The sequence below is a fragment of the Eschrichtius robustus genome, chromosome 2, assembly GCF_028021215.1.
Source record: "Eschrichtius robustus isolate mEscRob2 chromosome 2, mEscRob2.pri, whole genome shotgun sequence".
Classification (NCBI taxonomy): Eukaryota; Metazoa; Chordata; class Mammalia; order Artiodactyla; family Eschrichtiidae; genus Eschrichtius; species Eschrichtius robustus.
Window position 1 is genome coordinate 109,305,633 of NC_090825.1, and position 20,910 is coordinate 109,326,542.

Consider the following 20,910-nt stretch of genomic DNA (forward strand, 5'->3'; position numbering starts at 1 on the left):
CAAAGGAGACTTACTCATTCCAAAGAGCTACACCCTCACTGCAAGGTTTAAGCCCATCTTGCAGAAGGGAGAGGAAGAAAACTTGCTTAGGACTGCTGGGGGTGGAGGAAATTCAAAACAGAAGCCATCCTTCACGCAGGTCTGTAGTTTTAATTCATAATACCTTAAGCGCATAAAAAAATTTAAAGAAGTTCAGGACTAAAAACATACATGCAACTGGCAAAAACAAATCTAAAACCTCTTTGCAAGAATGCAACTTTAACCCAAACCTCAAGGAATTCCCACACCCAAAGTTCAATACATATGAAGTCATGTACAAATATACCAAAAAAAAAAAAAAAACCCCAAAAACAAAAAACCAAAAGCCCCAACAACAACAAAACCCAATCACGAGAGACATAATGAGCAATAATGGACAGAAAAAAGGTAGCAGAATCACATCTGCAAATATTCCAATATTGGAAGTATCAGAAAATATAAAGCTATAATAATAAAAAAAAAAACTTTAAACAAAAAGAAACTTGAAAATGAGCCAGAGATTATAAATAGCAACCAAACAGGTAAGGATTTACCAGGACAAAAAAAAAAAATTCCTCCCCAAGTGCCCTCCCTCCCCACTGCCAGGCTAGCAAATAGAGAGTAACAAGAAAGAGCCATCTACCTTCGAAAGAGAGATGAGAACATGGAAATACATCCTGTCTGAAACACAAGAGCACAGAGAAGGCCTAAAACTGAGGGTGGAACAGGAACACTTAGAAAAATCTTCCAAAAAACCAGTCCCACCCCTAAGCACAAAGTAACACTAGAGGAATTTGATGGTGTGCTGAAGGTAACAATAACAACAACAAAAATCCAAACCTAACTCAATTCTAGCAGAAGAGGTGTGTTCATCTCCAGGCCTAAACACTGTCTACCCTCTGTCTTTATTGCTCTACATACAATATCTAGTATCAAATACAAAATAACGACTCACATAAAAATAAAAAGGATTTAAAAAAAAAACCCAATCCACTGCCAAGAGACAAAGCAATCAACAGAGCAATCCCTGAAAATTAAAAGATGACCCAGATGAATATCAGACAGAATTTAAAACAACTATAATATGGTAATGTTTCAGCAGAAAAGGTGGACAATATAACTAGACAGATGGAGCAGACATAAGAAAAGTATTAGAGTAAAGTGAAAATGTCAGAAACAAAAAACATGGTACTAAAGATGAAGAATGCCTTTGATAAGCTCATCAGTAGACCGGATACCATCAAGTTAAGAATCAATGAACTTAAACATAGGTCAACAGAAATTACCCAAAGTGAAAGAGGGGCAGTGAGAGAGGAAGAGAGAGAAAGTAAAAAAGAAAAATGAAGGAATTAAATGGTGTATTAAGATATAACTAAAAAGAGGATTAGTGAATTGGGAAAACAGAGCTAAAAAAATAAAAGAATATGCACCACAAAGTCAGGATGAGATGAAAAACAAGAAAAAAATCTTAAGAAATATAGAGAATAGGACTTCCCTGGTGGTGCATTGGTTAAGAATCCGCCTGCCAATGCAAGGGACATGGGTTCGAGCCCTGGTCTGGGAAGATTCCACATGACTTGGAGCAACTAAGCCATGCGCCCCAACTACTGAGACTGCGCTCTAGAGCCCGCAAGCCACAACTACTGAAGCCTGCGTGCCTAGAGCCCACGCTCCGCAACAAGAGAAGCCACCGCAATGAGAGGCCCACGTACCACAATGAAGAGTAGCCCCGCTCACCACAACTAGAGAAAGTCCACGCGCAGCAACGAAGACCCAACGCAGCCCTCAAAAATAAAATAAATAAATGTATTAAGAAAAAAGAAATATAGAGAATAAGCTGAAAATATTTAACATATATTTAAACAAAGTTCAAGAAAATGATAATAGAAAAATGAAGACAATGTCCAAAGAGAAAATGAGATTTTTTTAGTTAGAAAAAAAAAAGACAGCCCAAAGCTCTCCAACAAATCCAAATCAGGATACTTAAAAACTACAACTACAAATCCACCAGAAAAGATAAAGACTTTAAACGCAGCCAGAAGGAAACGACAGATCAGCTATAAAGGAAGGGCATTAAATTAATAACTGACTTCTCAAAAAACAACAGATGCCACAAAACAGAATGTGCTGACTGCTAAGAAAAAAAAGGATTTTTCTCCTAAAATTGCATTCATAGCAAAACAATCCTTAAGAATAATACAAAATAAAGCCATTTTCAGGCAAAATTAAGAAAAAGAACAATACACCCAGTTGAAATGTTTACCAACAAAACCCCTTTATTAAAGAAAAATTTAAAGAGTGTGCCTCAGATATAACACAAATGGTCCCATAAGTAAGGTCTCAAATCCAAGAAATAACTAAAAGCAAAGAAATGCTAAATACATGGCTAAATCTGAGCAAATAACAACTGCATAAAACAATAAAGTAAGACAAAATTTGTGGAATAAGTAAGTAGAACTAAAATACTGGTCAAGAGCAATTACATTTGGATGTAGTGGTCAGCATTAAACTTTTATCAACTTTACTACTTATTAACTTCGGTTATTTTTAAGTAACCTGGAATTAGCAAGAAAAGAATAGACCAAATACAGTATCTAAGGGAGTACTGGGGGAGGGAGTTGAGAGTGGAAAAAAAGAACTTACTATCTTATATATAGAAAGTAAAAATAACAAGAGGAAAAAAAAAGTAGAATATATACAAAGCACATAAAAGTAAATCCAAAAAGTAAAAGTTAATCCAAACCTGTCAGAAATCACAAAGAATGTAAACGGAAGAATCTTCTCAGGTTAAAAAAAAAATCTTATACCAAATGCAGAAAAAGAGTTAGTTAACAGCCTCCAAGTACTGAGGCCCACAGAATCCAGATACAAAGATGACAAGAGTACTAGAAATTAAATTATGAGCTAACATCTCACTAAGAAATAATGAATGCAAGAATCCTAAACTCAATTATCAAATTAAGCCTAGGAACTCAGAAAAATATAACAAATAACTCAGTCTGAGCATTTACTGGGAATGTAAGGGTAGTTTAATATTATAAAAATCTATTAATATAAATCATATTAAGAGACCAAAGGAGAAAAGGGCACAGATCTCTGTAACAAAGGCAGAAAAAAAGTTTTTAATCAATTTCAGTAACCTTTGCTGATAAAAATTTTTAACAGTACTTTTTGATACTCAAGATACTGTTTTAAGTTATGAACTTTTGAGAGACTCCCAATAGTTTTTTGATATTTCTTTGCTTTCTGACACAAGAAATCCTAGTCTAATACATTTCCTGCTCCACATGTGATTGTAAGCTATTATTTTATGGAGGCTTATATCGTTTTAGTGGGGAAATAGTATTTACTCACCATAATCTGGGCTCTTATAAACACTAGTAATCACTAAAACTACTTTTTTGTTGCTGCTTCTAAGCCTTTGCAATGAATAGCCCTAAGAAATACATTTTCTTCATAAAGTGAACCAACTTGGGAAATATTTTTAAGACAAATGCTGACATATCCTATTCAAATTTTAGACTAGAGTTTTACTTAATATCTTTTATTTTGTACAACTCTTTTTCTTTTATAGTGGGGAAAAATGATTCCTAATGACAATAATATATACATATATTATTAACTACATTATATTAATTATAATCATTGTAAATTAAATTTAATTACATCCAATTAAATTAAATGTATCTTAATAACAAAGTTTCTCTTTATACACTTAGGTTATCTATACACATGTATGTTATATATACATATATAATAGCTTTAACAGTATCAACATTACCACCAACATCCTGATACTACATAGTCGGTTCCTAATGATTTATGTATATAAGATTATATATGTAAGTATATATTAATTATCATAAGTTACATACATGTAAGTATATGTAATGTGTCTCCACACACACACACATATCTACATAGAACTTTTAAAATACTGTCATTACTACTAAAAATGAAACTACTGACCCTTTCTGTCCTCATGAGATACCCCATTAAAAATGCAAAGACAAAATATTGTCTTTTAAAGTCACCAGAGGGCTCCCCTGGTGGTGCAGTGGTTAAGAATCTGCCTGCCAATGCAGGGAACATGGATTCGATCCCTGGTCCGGGAAGATCCCACATGCCGCAAAGCAACTAAGCTCATGCGCCACAGCTACTGAGCCTGCACTCTAGAGCCTGGGAGCCACAACTACTGAGCCCATGAACCACAACTACTGAAGCCCGCACACCTAGAGCCTGTGTTCCGCAACAAGAGAAGCCACCGCACTGCAACGAAGACCCAACGCAGCCAAAAAATAAATACATAAAAAAGTAAAAAAAAAAAATTGTTCTTAAAGTCACCAGAAATAAAAACTCCTGGGAATTAAACCAACAATTTTACATATAATAAATTCACTTTTTTTTTAAGAGATTATATTTTTCTCCTTTTTGAATTATTTTAAGTATTTAAAAACTTTACTTGGCTCCACTAAGCAGCTCATCTTTCTCAGGTTTTTTCAGGCTCTTCTTGCTTTTTTACTGTTCCAAATGTATTAGGCACAAAACAACAACCATTCTGATGGTATTTTTCATGGGAATCTCATTAAATTCACAAGATAATCTAAGGAAAATGAATACCTTTATGATGATAACTCCTTAGTTGAGAACATGATATCTCATTTTTTGTTCAAGCTGCATTTTATATTTTTGCGGAGCACTTAAAAACAATGTCTTTGCAAATTTAAGTTTATGCTAAAGTATTTTATGTAGTTATTGTAAATATATTCTCTTATATGACATTTATTTATGTCACAGGTCAATTTCTTGATCTCCATAAGAAAATCTGCTGGGATTTTCATGGGGATTACACTTAATTTTTTTTATCAATTTGGAGACAATTTATATCTTAAAAATATTGATTCTTTCAACTGATCTAGAGCTGAGGAAGAGTTCAAAAATGTTTTATGGTTTTCTATGTAGGGGTCTCCTATAACTTTTGTTAGATTTATTCTGATGTATATGGATGTTTTTGACATTTATAAATGGTTTGCTTACTAAATTTTATTTTTCTAACATTTTGTTGTTCATAAATATAAATACATCGATTTCTGTATATGAACAAGTACCGAGTGACCCTGCTGAAATGATTTCTTATTAATTCTAAAAGTTCACATGTAGTTATTTTTGGATTTTCTATATGCAAATCACATCATTTGTGACAGTTTTATATTTTCATTTCTCATCTATCTTTTTCCCCTTGCCTAAATGCACTATATAGGACTTTTTTAGACATTGGGTTTGGAGTGAGCTTTGACATATTCCCGAATGCCAGGAAAAGGTTTTCAATGTTTATTGTAAGGTTTGTGCAGATACCTTTAATAAGATTATGAAAGTTTCCCTCTTTTCCTAGCTTGCTAAAAGTTTTAAAAATCCTCATGAATGGGTTTTGAGTATTATCAAATGCTTTTTTTTGTATCTATAGAGATGATCATCTGACCTCTTTCTCTAATTATATTAATATAATGAATCAGGGCTTCCCTGATGGCGCAGTGGTTGAGAGTCCGCCTGCCAATGCAGGCGATACGGGTTCGATCCTTGGTCCGGGAGTATCCCACATGCCACGAAGCGAATGAGCCCGTGTGCCACGGCTGCTGAGCCTGTGCTCTGGAGCCCGGAGGCCACGGCTGCTGAGCCCACGTGCCACAACTGCTGAAGCCCGCACGCCTAGAGCCCGTGCTCTGCAGTGAGAGAGGCCACCACAATGAGAAGCCCGTGCACTGCAACGAAGAGTAGCCCCCCGCTCGCCACAACTAGAGAAAGCCCGCGTGCAGCAGCAAAGACCCAACACAGCCAAAAATAAATAAATAAATTTATATAAAAAATACATATATAATGAATCATACTGATTTTCAAATACTATAACAATCTTGCAACTATGGAAATAAATTCAACTTTGTCATGATATTTTATCCTCTTTATATATCACTCGGATTTGACTTCCTAATATTTGAAGGTTTTAAAATCTATTTTCATTTAAAAAATGACCTGTAATACTGCTTTTGGGTAATATCCTTGTTAGGTTTTGCTCTCAAAATTAAACTGGGCTCTCACACAATGTTATATGTCACTAGTATCTCAATAAAAAAAAAAATTAAACTGGGCTCATTAAGGGAACATATTCAATTTTTTTTTCTCTGTTTCCAGTTAGACTTTATGTATTTCTTCTTTAAATGTTTGGAAAAATTCACCAGTGAAACCATGTGGGTCTGAATTTCTAAATGGAAGGTCTGTAATTACAGGTTCACTTTCTTTCTATATATTGGATTATGCAGATTTTGTTTGTGTGAGGGTGTGTGCCAGTTTTGGTAAGCTGTGTATTTCAAGGAATTTCACTCTCTAAAATCTCAAACTTATTTGTTTAAAATTTTCATAATATCCTTTCTTTTGTTACTTTTTTTAAAGTTCATTAGATCCATAGAGTACTGTATCCTTTCTCACTCCTAACATTGGTTATGTAGTATCTGTTTTGTTCTTGATTATTTTTGGCAGGGATTTATCAATTTTATTATTCTTTTCTGAGAACAAACTTTTGCCTTTGCTGATTCTTCTTAAGTTTGTTTGACATGCCACTGATTTTTATATTTACCTTTATTATTGCTTGGCTTCTAATTTCTGTTGGTATAGTTTGCTGCTTTTTAATTTCCTGATGTGGATACTTAACTCATCTAATGTCAGCCTTTCATTCTAACAGCATTAAGGCTTAAATTGCTCAGCAAGAAAGGCTTAAAATGAATTTCATGTTTTGATATGCCATCTTCATTCAGTTCAAAATATTTTCTCATTTTCATAGTGACTCTTCTTTGACAAGTGATTTAACGTATACTCCTGAATTTCAAAAGCTGTATTTTGTCCCAGTTGTGTTTTTGTAATTGTTTTTTTTAAAATTAATTCCATGGTGGTTAACAACTATAAATTGTTAAATTTAAAATCTTTTCGTTTTTGAGCTTTATGTCCCGCCTATGGTCAACTTTTAAAAATATTCCATGTGCACTTGAACAGCAGATGTATTCTACTATTGATGAACGTAGTGTTCTCTATATGTCTATTAGGCAGAGTGCTGTTTCCTTAAACCTCATGAACCAACCTCCGCTAGCTTCAAACTTATCTTCTGCAGCTTTCTCACTTCTTTCAGCCTTCACAGAATTGAACACCGTTAGGACCTTGCACTAGATTGGGTTTTGGCTTAAGGGAATGTCGTGGCTGGTTTGATATTCTAATCCAGACCACTAAAACTTTCACCCTTTGGGCGATAAAGCTGTTTCACTTCCTTACCATTCATGTGTTCACTGGCGTAACACTTTTAATTTCCTTCGAAAACATATCCTTTGCAATCACAACTTGGTTAAGTGTTTGGCACAAGAGGCCTCGCTTTCAGCCTATCTCAGCTTTCAACATGCCTTCCTCACTAAGCTTAATCATTTCTAACTTTTGATTTAAATTGAGAGATGTGCAACTCTTCCTTTCACTTGAGCACTCAGAGGCCACTGTAGAGTTATTAACTAGCCTAATTTCAGTATTGTTGTGTCTCAGGGAATAGGGAAGCCTGGGGATAGGAAGAGAGATGGGGGAGCAGCCAGTCAGTGGAGCAGTCAAAACACATACAACATTTACCGACCATCTTAAATGGATGTGGTTCATGATGCATCAAAACAACTGTAATAGTAACATCAAAGATCACTGTAACAAATATAATAATAAATAATGGCACCAACAGACTTGCTTGATGTAGAGTTGCTACAAACCTTTGATTTGTTTAAAAAAAAAAAAAAAGTATTTGCAAGGTGCAATAAAACAAAGTGTGCCTGTAGTCAACATGTATTTAGATAAACCCATATATTTATTCTTTCCATTGTCCTTTGTTCCACATCTCTGTGCTTCCATCTGAGATCCTCTCCTGCCTGAAAAGTTCTTTTAGTAAACTGAGTACTGGTCTACTGATGAAAAATTTTCTTAGCTTCTGTGTGAAAATCTTTAAATTCCTTAACTAATGAAGGTAAAATTACCACTGTGTTTTACTGTTGCTCCTTTAGAAGTAATGGATTTTTTTCTGTCTTACTAGTTTTATGACTTTCCCATTACTTTTGGTTCTCAGTAATTTTACTATGATGTGCTTATGCATTAAGTTTCTTTGTGTTTACTCTGCTTTGAGTTTGTAACATCATACGGAAAAACCTGAATGAACTCTCTGGCCAACTATAAAATCTGTGAGTTGACATCTTTTTACTTCTGGAAAATTCTCTTACCTCTTCTAATAATACGGTCATTCTCTCCTGTCCTTCTGTGACTCCAATTACACAGAGATAAGACCTTTTCACTCTCAGTCTCCCAAGGCAATAGAAATAAAAATGAAAATAAACAACTGGGACCTAATCAAATTTACAAGCTTTTGCACAGCAAAGGAAACCATAAACGAAACGAAAAGACAACATACAGAATGGGAGAAAATATATGCAAGTGATGTGACTGACACGGGATTAATTTCCAAAATATACAAACAGCTCATACAACTCGACAACAAAAAAAACACCCCATCGATAAATGGGCGGTTGCACCTAAAGCAATTAGAGAAAGAAGAACAAAAAAACCCCAAAGTTAGCAGAAGGAAACAAATCATAAAGATCAGATCAGAAATAAATGAAAAAGAAATGAAGGAAACGACAGCAAAGATCAATAAAACTAAAAGCTGGTTCTTTGAAAAGATAAACAAAATTGATAAACCATTAGCCAGACTCATCAAGAAAAAAAGGGAGAAGACTCAAATCAATAGAATTAGAAATGAAAAAGGAGAAGTAACAACTGACACTGCAGAAATACAAACGATCATGAGAGATTACTACAAGCAACTCTATGCCAATAAAATGGACAACCTGGAAGAAATGGACAAATTCTTAGAAATGCACAACCTGCCGAGACTGAACCAGGAAGAAATAGAAAATATGAACAGACCAATCACAAGCACTGAAATTGAAACTGTGATTAAAAACCTTCCAACAAGCAAAAGCCCAGGACCAGATGGCTTCACAGGCGAATTCTATCAAACATTTAGAGAAGAGCTAACACCTATCCTTCTCAAACTCTTCCAAAATACTGCAGAGGGAGGAACACTCCCAAACTCATTCTACGAGGCCACCATCACCCTGATACCAAAACCAGACAAAGATGTCACAAAGAAAGAAAACTACAGGCCAATATCACCGATGAACATAGATGCAAAAATCCTCAACAAAATACTAGCAAACAGAATCCAACAGCACATTAAAAGGATCATACACCATGATCAAGTGGGGCTTATCCCAGGAATGCAAGGATTCTTCAATATACGCAAATCAATCAACGTGATACACCATATTAACAAATTGAAGGAGAAAAACCATATGATCATCTCAATAGATGCAGAAAAAGCTTTCAACAAAATTCAACACCCATTTATGATAAAAGCCCTGCAGAAAGTAGGCATAGAGGGAACTTTCCTCAACATAATAAAGGCCTTATATGACAAACCCACAGCCAACATCGTCCTCAATGGTGAAAAACTGAAACCATTTCCACTAAGATCAGGAACAAGACAAGGTTGCCCACTCTCACCACTATCATTCAACATAGTTTTGGAAGTTTTAGCCACAGCAATAAGAGAAGAAAAAGAAATAAAAGGAATCCAAATCAGAAAAGAAGAAGTAACGCTGTCACTGTTTGCAGATGACATGATACTATACATAGACAATCCTAAAGATGCTACCAGAAAACTACTAGAGCTAATCAATGAATCTGGTAAAGTAGCAGGATATAAAATTAATGCACAGAAATCTCTTGCATTCCTATACACTAATGATGAAAAATCTGAAAGTGAAATTAAGAAAACACTCCCATTTACCACTGCAACAAAAAGAATAAAATATCTAGGAATAAACCTACCTAAGGAGACAAAAGACCTGCATGCAGAAAATTATAAGACACGGATGAAAGAAATTAAAGATAATACAAATAGATGGAGAGATATACCATGTTCTTGGATTGGAAGAATCAACATTGTGAAAATGACTCTACTACCCAAAGCAATCTACAGATTCAATGGAATCCCTATCAAACTACCACTGGCATTTTTCACAGAACTAGAACAAAAAATTTCACAATTTGTATAGAAACACAAAAGACCCCGAATAGCCAAAGCAATCTTGAGAACAAAAAATAGAGCTGGAGGAATCAGGCTCCCTGACTTCAGACTATACTACAAAGCTACAGTATCAAGACAGTATGGTACTGGCACAAAAACAGAAACATAGATCAATGGAACATGATAGAAAGCCCAGAGATAAACCCACACACATATGGTCACCTTATCTTTGATAAAGGAGGCAAGCATATACAGTGGAGAAAAGACAGCCTCTTCAATAATTGGTGCTGGGAAAACTGGACAGGTGCATGTAAAAGTATGAAATTAGAACACTCTCTAACACCACACACAAAAATAAACTCAAAATGGATTAAAGACCTAAATGTAAGAACAGACACTATCAAACTCTTAGAGGAAAACATAGGCAGAACACTCTATGACATAACTCACAGCAAGATCCTTTTTGACCCACCTCCTAGAAAAATGGAAATAAAACCAAAAATAAACAAATGGGACCTAATGAAACTTCAAAGCTTTTGCACAGCAAAGGAAACCATAAACAAGACCAAAAGACAACCCTCAGAATGGGAGAAAATATTTGCAAATGAAGCAACTGACAAAGGATTAATCTCCAAAATTTACAAGCAGCTCATGCAGCTCAATATCAAAGAAAAAACAAACAACGCAATCCAAAAATGGGCAGAAGACCTAAATAGACATTTCTCCAAAGAAGATATACAGATTGCCAACAAACACATGAAAGAATGCTCAACGTCATTAATCATTAGAGAAATGCAAATCAAAACTACAATGAGATATCATCTCACACCAGTCAGAATGGCCACCATCAAAAAATCTACAAACAATAAATGCTGGAGAGGGTGTGGAGAAAAGGGAACCCTCTTGCACTGTTGGTGGGAATGTAAATTGATACAGCCACTATGGAGAACAGTATGGAGGTTCCTTAATAAACTAAAAATAGAACTACCATACGACCCAGCAATCCCACTACTGGGCATATACCCTGAGAAAACCATAATTCAAAAAGAGTCATGTACCACAATGTTCATTGCAGCTCTATTTACAATAGCCAGGACATGGAAGCAACCTAAGTGTCCATCATCGGATGAATGGATAAAGAAGATGTGGCACATATATACAGCGGAATGTTACTCAGCCATAAAAAGAAATGAAATGGAGTTATTTGTAGTGAGGTGGATAGAGTCAGAGTCTGTCATACAGAGTGAAGTAAGTCAAAAAGAGAAAAACAAATACAGTATGCTAACACATTTATATGGAATGTAAGAAAAAAAAAAAAAAAAGGTCATGAAGAACCTAGTGGCAAGATGGGAATAAAGACACAGACCTACTCGAGAATGGACTTGAGGATATGGGGAGGGGGAAGGGTAAGCTGTGACAAAGTAAAAGAGTGGCATGGACATATATACACTACCAAACGTAAAATAGATAGCTAGTGGGAAGCAACCGCATAGCACAGGGAGATCAGCTCTGTGCTCTGTGACCACCTAAAAGGGTGGGATAGGGAGGGTGGGAGGGAGGGAGATGCAAGAGGGAAGAGATATGGGAACATATGTATGTGTATAACTGATTCACTTTGTTATAAAGCAGAAACTAACACACCATTGTAAAGCAATTATACTCCAATAAAGATGTTAAAAAATAAATAAATAAATAAAAAATTTTTTAAAAAAGAGAAATGGGCGGAAGAGCTAAAGAGATATTTCTCCAAAGAAGACATACAGATGGCCAACAGGCACATGAAAAGATGCTCAACATTGCTAATTATTAGAGAAATGCAAATCAAAACTACAATGAGGTACCACATCACACCAGTCAGAATGGTCATCATTAAAAAGTCTACAAATAACAAATGCTGGAGAGGGTGTGGAGAAAGGGGAGCCCTCCTACACTGTTGGTGGGAATGTAAGTTGGTGTAGCCACTGTGGAAAACAGCATGGACGTTCCTCAGAAAATTAAATACAGAATTACCATATGATCCAGCAATCCCACTCCTGGGTATCTATCCAGACAAAACTATAATTCAAAAAGACACAGACAACCCTGTGTTCATAGCAGCACTATTCACAACAGCCAAGAAATGAAAGCAACCTAATGTCCACTGACAGATGAATGGATAAAGAAGATGTGGTACGTATATACAATGGAATACTACTCAGCCATAAAAAAGAACAAAATAATGCCATTTGCAGCAACATGGATGCAAATAGAGATTATCATACTAAGTGAAGTAAGTCAGAAATAGAAAGACAAATACTACTATATATCATTTATATGTGGATTCTACAATACGACACAAATGAACTTATCTATGAAACAGAAACAGAATTGCAGACGTAGAGAATAGACTGGTGGTTGCCAAGGGGGAGGTGGTGGGAGAGGGATGGATTGGGTGTTTGGGATTAGCAGATGTAAACTGGTATGTATAGAATGGATAAACAACAAGGTCCTATTGTACAGTGCAGGGAACTATATTCAATATCCTGTGATAAACCATAATGGAAAAAGAGTATGAAAAAGAATGTATATAGGTATAACTGAGTCACTTTGCCATACAGCCATAATTGTAAATCAACTATACTTCAATAAAAAAGAAATCAGCCCAGAAAAAAAAAAAAATCGAAAAAGAAAAGACCGTTTCACTCTATTGCCTGTCTCCTACCCTCCATCATATTTGATTTTTCCTTGGATCTGTCTACAGTTGAGCCTTCAACAATGTGGGGTTAGGGGTGCTTGACCCTCCATGCAGTTTAAAATCTGTGTATAACTTCACAGTTGGCCCTCTGTATCCACAGTTCCACATCTGCAGATTCAACCAACTGTGGACTGTATAGTACTGTAGTACGTATTTTTAAAAAACCCGAATGTGGGACTTCCCTGGTGGTCCAGTGGCTAAGACTCTGTGCTCTGAATGCAGAGGGCCCGGGTTCAATTCCTGGTCAGGGAACTAGATCCCACATGCCACAACTAAGAGTTCGCATGCTGCAACTAAAGATCCCACATACTGCAACTAAAGGTCCCACATACTGCAACTAAAGGTCCCACATGCCACAACTGGGACCTGGTGCAGCCAAATAAGTAAATCAATATTAAAAAAACAAAACAAACAAAAAAAACTTGTGTGTAAGAAGACCTGCTGAGTTCAAACCAGTGTTGTTCAAAGGGGCCACTCTATTTTCTTCCTGCTTATCATTCAATTCCCTAAGTCTCTATTCAGCTAAGTTTTACCTTCTGTCTAATCTATCTGAGATTTTATTTTCAGTTATAGATGTTTCTAGCTGTAGAATTTGGGATTAATTCTTTCATTTTATAGTTTCCAATCTTCTACTGAAATGTGTATATGTTATCTCTGATATTTGGGATCTCCTGCGAGTTTGTTCGTGTTGTCTGCTTTTTATTCTCTTTAGTTTCTGACCACTTTTAGATGTATTCCATAGATTCTGATATGTAGTATATTTTCACTATTGTTACTTTGCAAATTCTGTAATTTCAGTATGTATTTACTTACCCTTTGACAGAAAGTTGTTTGATAGGTTTAAAAATTTTAAGGTGTAGCCTATATATTTTTTGTTATTAGTAAAGTTTCATTGTATATAATCAGAAAGTGTTTTTAGTATACCTACTTTATGGAAATTACTGGGTTTTTTTTTTTGGTGAACATATGATCAATTTTTGTGAATGTGCATTGGACACCTGAGATGGTGTAGTATAATGCTGTAGAATACAACATATATTCATAAAATCCACCTTACTGTTTATTCTGTTTAGGTCTTCTATCTCATTTTTTGTCTACCTGATCTATTTTATACTAAGAACAGAGACTTATATTCTATTTTGTAGCATATTTCTGTCTCATTGAATCTCCTGTAATTTCTGCTTTATACAGAGGGTTTCTGTGTAATGTGCTGCACAGAAATTCATGTGTTGTACCTTTGTTGTAAATTGTGAGTTTTAGCATCAAAAAATATGCCCCCTTCTATGTCACAGTTAATGCTTTTTGGATTGAATTCTACTTTGGTATTAAGATTACTGTATCTGCCCCTTTTTTATTTTATTGTTTAGTATACCATTGTCCACTGAATCATTTGATTCAGGAATCACAGAAGTGTCTCTTATAAACAGTATATAGTTGTTGGGTCTCGTTTTGTGAGCCAAATTGAGAATCTTTTCCTAATAAGAGGTGGATGAAGCACATTCACATTTACTGGTATGACTAATATTTTCAGTCTCAATTCTGTGATAACATTTTATAATTATGTGTATTTTACCATACTTATTTCTCTAAGAAACGTGTATTCTTTGTTTTTTAATAAAAAAATTTTTTTTGGTACTTAGGAAGACCTGTATTTTTGTTTTAGTGATTACTTCTGTACTTAAACCGTTGAAATGCCCTTTGTCCTTGTATTCTTTTCCTTTTTCTCATACAATTTTTAAAAATTGAGATATAATTCACATACCATAAAATTCACCCTTTTAAAGTATACAATTCAGTGCTTTTTGATATAGTCACGAAGTTATACAGTCATTACCATTATCTATTCCACAACATTTTCAACATCCCAAAAAGGAACCTCATACCCACCCATTAGCATCTACTTTTTCTCTCTATGGATTTATCTGTTCTGAATATTTCATATGAACAGAATCATACAATATATGGCTTTTGCTGTCTGGCTTCTTTTACTTAGAATAATGTTTCCAAGGTTCATCCATGTTGTAGCATGTATCGATATTTGATTCCTTTTTACAACAGAATAATATTGCATCATGTGCACATATAACATTTTGTCTATTCACTTATCAAGGTGATGAATATTTGGTTTTTTCCACTTTTTTAGCTATTATAAATAATGCTATAAACATTACTGTTCAAGATTTTATGTGAACGAATGTTTTCAATTCTCTTGGGTATATACTTGATGGGTCAATGGTTAATTCTATTTTTAACTGTTTGAGGAGTTGTCAAACTATTCTCCAAAGTGGTTTCACCATTTTACATTTCTACCAGCAATGTATGAAGACTGATTTCTATACACCCTTGCCAATACCTGTTACTGCCCACCTGTCTTATCATTACCCTTTTACTATGTGTTGGCAAAGAATCTTCGTTGGGCCTCTTGTGTTTCTACACATTTTGCTGGGTTTGCCAAGAATGAAAATCCTAATCACTCATTATGTGGGCCATTTCTCAGAGCTGTGTTTGTAGCAAGCAATCTTGAAGGATGAAGTAACATTTCCTACTGGAAAAAGAAAAAGCCTGCTTACTATAAAAGCACCATATTTATTCACCAAGCTCAGTGTTTCTTAGCTGCAGTGCAAACCTACTATATGCGAGGCATCCACCTGGGCCATCCAGCATAACCTACACAAGACCTAGGGAACAAGGGGAACCTACAGAAATATGTTAATTATTATGCTGTTCACTATACCATGAGTAATGAAATTCTCTGTCTCTGACCCAAGACATGTTTTGGTCTCGTGTCTTCTGCCAACATCCATGAAATAACTAGTAAACTGTTAGCTTTTAAATATAGTAAAATCAAATGTTAGACTGGATATTATCTAATTTAGCAGTTTTTATTGGTATTTTAACTCTCTTCCCTTTTGTTTATGCAACAGACAATGATCAGTAAGATTATTTTTTCCTATTTCACTCTCGCTTTTCCTTTTCTATTTGTATTATTTCTACTTTGTCACAACATATAACGTATGTCCAGTAGTCTTCCCCTCACATCCCTACCTTTGTTTTAGTCTTAGCAGTACATCCATGTATTTTAAATGCTCGTCTTCACTTCTTTTGCTGAGGTATTCCCAGTTATCTCTCAACTGGATAAAATATCCTCCAGTAGATTCCTTAAAAAACAGCTCAAGAGTACCTAATTCCCTAAAAACTTACATACTGAAAGCTGTTTTTCCTCAACCTTGATATCTAAAAGAATGTGGCTGAATATAAAAACTTTGGTTCATACTTTCTCTTGGAGTTTTTTTTTTAAATGCTGCTCCACTGTTGCCTTGCTTTGGCTGCCTCAGTGAAATTTAAAATGTCTGAACCAGTGCAGTTCTTTTGCCTTTAGAAGTTATGTAATGTCTTTGCTTGGAAGCATAAGGATTTTTTATCTTTCCCCAGGATCCAGTGGACCCTTTCAATGTATACATGTGAATCTTTTTCAATTTCTGGAGAATTTTCTTTGAATATAGCTTTAAATATTAGTTCTTTTTCACTGATTTTTCTTTCTTGGGACTCTAAAATTATGAATGTTATCCCTCCATTGCCTGGCTTTAATTTCCACTATTTTCTCTGACACTTTTTCCAGCTTTAAGACTGCACAGAACAATGTATAAGCTTAAGGTGTACAACAGTGTTGATACATTTACATATTACAAGATGATTACCACCACAGCTTTAGCTAACATCTCCATCACGTCACAGTTACCATTTTTGCAGTAAGATGGTTTAAGATCTGTTCTCTTAGCGACTTTCAAGTATATAACACAGTAATTCTGACACTTTTACTTCATTCTTGTGTCATTTTCATTCACTTGGTTCTTTACCTGCTTTTCTTCAATGCACCTTATTAAATTTTCATTTGACTCTATTCCCCCCGGGGGACCTTATAATTTATTTACTACTAAAATATTTTTTTCTTTGTTTTCCATTCCTTTACTAAGTTCATATTCTTTTTACTCCTTTTATGGGGGGGGGGGGACGGATTTTCTTTTCCTGGTTTTTAAATTACTGATTCTACATATTTTTTGTTTTTGTTTTTCAAAGTCCTCAATTGGTTGACTGAATATATTTAACTCTGGAGTGTGGCCGCACTCTTCATCTGCATGATGGTTTTTCTGGGGTGGGGAGGAATTTTTTTCTCAGTTGACATGTAATAATTTTCATTTTCTTTTATTTTTATAATACCTACATATGGATTTATCAAGTTCCCCTTTTTACCTTTTTGTGGTATTCGGATGGCTTACAAAATTCCTAGTTTAACAGCACCTCTTTTGCCAAATACTTTGAAGTCCAGATGTTTTAAGATATTTTTTTCTTTTTGTTTTGCCAGTGGAAGGAGAGGTTGTTAAGACTTTGATTTTGTGTTCACTTTGGCTTGTAGGCACCTAAAACTTACCCATGTGCTGCTTCTTCACCACTTAAATGCCAAAGAGAGCTTGTTTCCTTTTTACCTTTTGTCTTAACCCTGAAGCTACGCATTTAGATGACTACTCTGAAAATTATTCATAATATTAAAAAACTTCACTGTAGTCTCTGTTCTGATCTATCATATGCATACATACACACACACATATTTAATTTTAAACTTAGCGTGGAATTAGTCTTTCCAACAGTACAGGTCAACCCTAGGTCCATTTGCTAACTTCCATTTTCTGTGTTTTCTACAGATCTGCTTGGTTGGCCTTTGCTCATCACAAACCCTTGATAAGGGCTGGGAGTAGAGATGGAGTGTGAGATATAACATGCTGGGAAATGGTGATTTCTCTCTTTTTATTTACAATTATTTTCAAGTTTGAGCATCCTCTGTCTTCAAGTTATGCTGTGAGCATGGTTTGTGTATAGATTTCTTATACCCTTCTTGTAGTTCTACACTGTTTTTAGAGGAAATATTGGGAGACAGGTAGTTAAGTGGTTACCACTGTCTTCAGCTACCCAGAAGAAGAAAGATTTAAAAGTTTAATTAAAACAATGAACTAATAAAATTCTATAAAGCAATACAGATTTTAAAAGTTCAATGATCTTGTCATGGGAAGGTTTTTCTAATAAGCATGACTTCAAAAAGTTGTAAGAGGAAAAAAAACTCAACAGATTAAAAAAAATTATAACTGACATAAAATTTACTTCAGACTAAAGTTAAAAAATGATCAACAGCTTCTTATAACAAAAGGGGTCATTTACCTAGTAATAAAAAGCTCTCATGAACAAATATGGAATAATCCAAGTAGAAAAGTGGGCAAGAGACACGGATAATAATAAGAAAAATAAACCCTCCATAAAGCATATGAGAACATGCACAGGTAATTTAAAACGAGATTTCATTATAATGTGTCAGATTAAGATGACTAACCTATCAGGTGATGAGCAAGGTGTTTAGAAACAGGCGTTCCCAATCACCAGTGGTTACTCAAATTTGTAGACATACGTAATAAAAGTATTTGATAGAACTTATCAAAATAGTAAACATTACTTACAAACATATGTATACTTGGACCAAGCATTTTTATGAGTTCTAAATAATTTCACCTAAAAAATACACTTAGGTATCAAAGATTTATGCTATTACAAAATGTTCAGTACAATTTTGTATTTCAAAGGATGTAATAATAGTGAAAAACTGAAAAAAAAAAAATCAAGATTCATCAATATGGTGGAATAAAAACAAAATCCTCAGAAACTTCAGGAACAAAAATCTTAACATTATTTTAGATTATTTTCTCCTATAACTCATAAGGCATTTTGAACTATGCTGATCATCAATAAAATACTGTTTTGGAATTTAAAAACTACCAATCATAAATATATACACTTGATGTGATTATTTGGGGTGATTTAAAAAATTTTATATATACACATACTTTTTTTTTCCAAAACATTTGGGTATAAATTGAAGAGAGAGTGATTCTTGACCCTAAAATATGTCAACATATATTTCCTAAGAACAAGAATTTTGTCTTACATAACCCCAGTACAATAATCAAAATCAGTAAATTCAATATTATCTAAACCACAGTCCATGTTCAAATTTCACCAACTGTGCCAACATTATCATTTATAGTTACTCCCCTCTCCTGCCTCCAAGATTTAATGCATGATAAAAAGCACTGTATTTAGTTATATATCTCTTTTTTTTCTCCTTTCATATGAAACAGTTCCTCAGTCTTTCTGTGATGTTTCTTGACACTGGGATATTTAAAGAGTATAGGACCTCAAATTTTAGAATGTCTTCCATTTGGTTTGTCTGCTATTTACTACTGATTAGCTCCAGGCAGGCATTTCTGGCAGGAATATATCTCAGAGGTGATGTTCTGCCCTCCTCAGTGCATCATATCAGGAGTAGTGTATCACTTTATGCCTATATTGATGGTGGTAGCAATAATTTTTGTTATAGTGGTTTCCTCCACGTTTCCCCATCAGAAATTTGGTAATTTTTCCTTTCGTAAATGATTTGTGGGGAGATACAATGAGACTACGTAAGTATCCTGTTTCTCAACAAACATTAGTCACAAGTTTTGGCATTCATCAACGATTTTCTAACTTAATCATTCCTTCTAGACTTATTAGCTGGCATTTAACTATCAGGAAGAACTCTTCCTTTTCATTCATTCATATCATTAGAAATTAACAAATTCTTTACTATACGGTAGGGTACCATCAATCACTATACATTTTTATTTGGATTCTCAAACTGTCCCAGATTTGGCCAATGGGAGTCCCTTCAATCTGGTTCCTCTGTCCTTTTGCCAGGTCCCTATAATTCTCTGAATATTTCCTTACTTTATAAGGTAGGTGATGGAAATATTTCATATTTTGATAGAGGTAGGTTATAAGTGGCATACATTTGTAATATCAATAAATTGTACACTTAAAATATGTGTATATGTGTATGTTAATACTCTAGCTAGTAGTGCTTTCTACATTGTTAATGAGCAAGCAATTTTAAAACTGTCTTAGGTGTAAGTAAATGTTTTGATGATGATGGAAACCAAGTTTCTCACTGTTAGTAAAAGGAGGTACAAATAAGCAAAATGAGAAAAACAGAATAAACTCTAGATTTTAAACACAGGTACACAGATATAAAGAAATAAATACAGAGGTGTATATATAAGTGTGTATGTATGTGTATACATACACTCACGTATATTTTCTAGCTCTGTTCAGTGAAAGGCCCTACAAGCAATGAAGCACCTGGAGCAATGAAAACAGCTGGCTGCCAGATCTTGGTTCCTAAATACTGCTTTAGAGACAGAAAAGGCTAACTCCCGGTTTGGGGCAAGAAAAGTACAACTCCTCCCTTTCATCTAAAAGGAAAATTAATTTAATTGTTAATAAATTTAGTAATTAACTTAATATCTTAAACTGTACATTTAAAAATGGCTAAAATGGTAAATTTCATGTTAAGTGTATTTTACCACAATGAAACAAGACAAAAAAACAATGTACAAGGCGGATGGAGCTTAATCCACGCATAATTTAGAGTCCGCCCTCTGTATTCATAGATTCAACCAACCACAGACTGTGTAGTACTGTAGTATTTAGTACTGAAAAATATCTGAATGTAAGTGTACTCAGCAGTTCAAATTCATGTTGTTTAAGGGTCAACTGTATATGAGAACACTATGGCAAAAGCACTATTTTTTTCCCATAAAGTATGAGAAATATAAAATACATCAACTGACAAATAACTGAGAAAACAGTACTGCCTGAGTCAGTTTTCTTGCCATGTCCCTCAATGCATTTATTTAGAGGAAAGGGTTCTGAGACCTTAACAGATACGCCATGTATACCAACACTTAAAGAAAATAAATGTAAAACAATACATAGTCTAAGCCTTGAACAAACTTGAAAACAAATAACATTAACTGAATATTTACTATGCAGATAGCACTCTGCAATACTATAGAAGACACAAACAGAATAAGAAATAATCTTTGCCTTTTAGGAGCTTAAAATCCAGTGGTTTATATGAAATTTA

General features: G+C 34.5%; 1 protein-coding gene and 1 non-coding gene across 9 annotated transcripts in view; one reads left to right on the plus strand and one right to left on the minus strand.

The window, feature by feature from the left end:
- The window catches only part of RAPGEF6 (Rap guanine nucleotide exchange factor 6), a 235,469-nt gene that overhangs the window by 154,007 nt on the left and 60,552 nt on the right, over positions 1–20,910 (minus strand). The gene's annotated exons all lie outside the window — the stretch shown is intronic.
- On the plus strand, positions 13,085–13,157 carry TRNAQ-CUG (transfer RNA glutamine (anticodon CUG)). The gene has a single exon. It is a non-coding gene; the product is annotated as a tRNA-Gln (tRNA).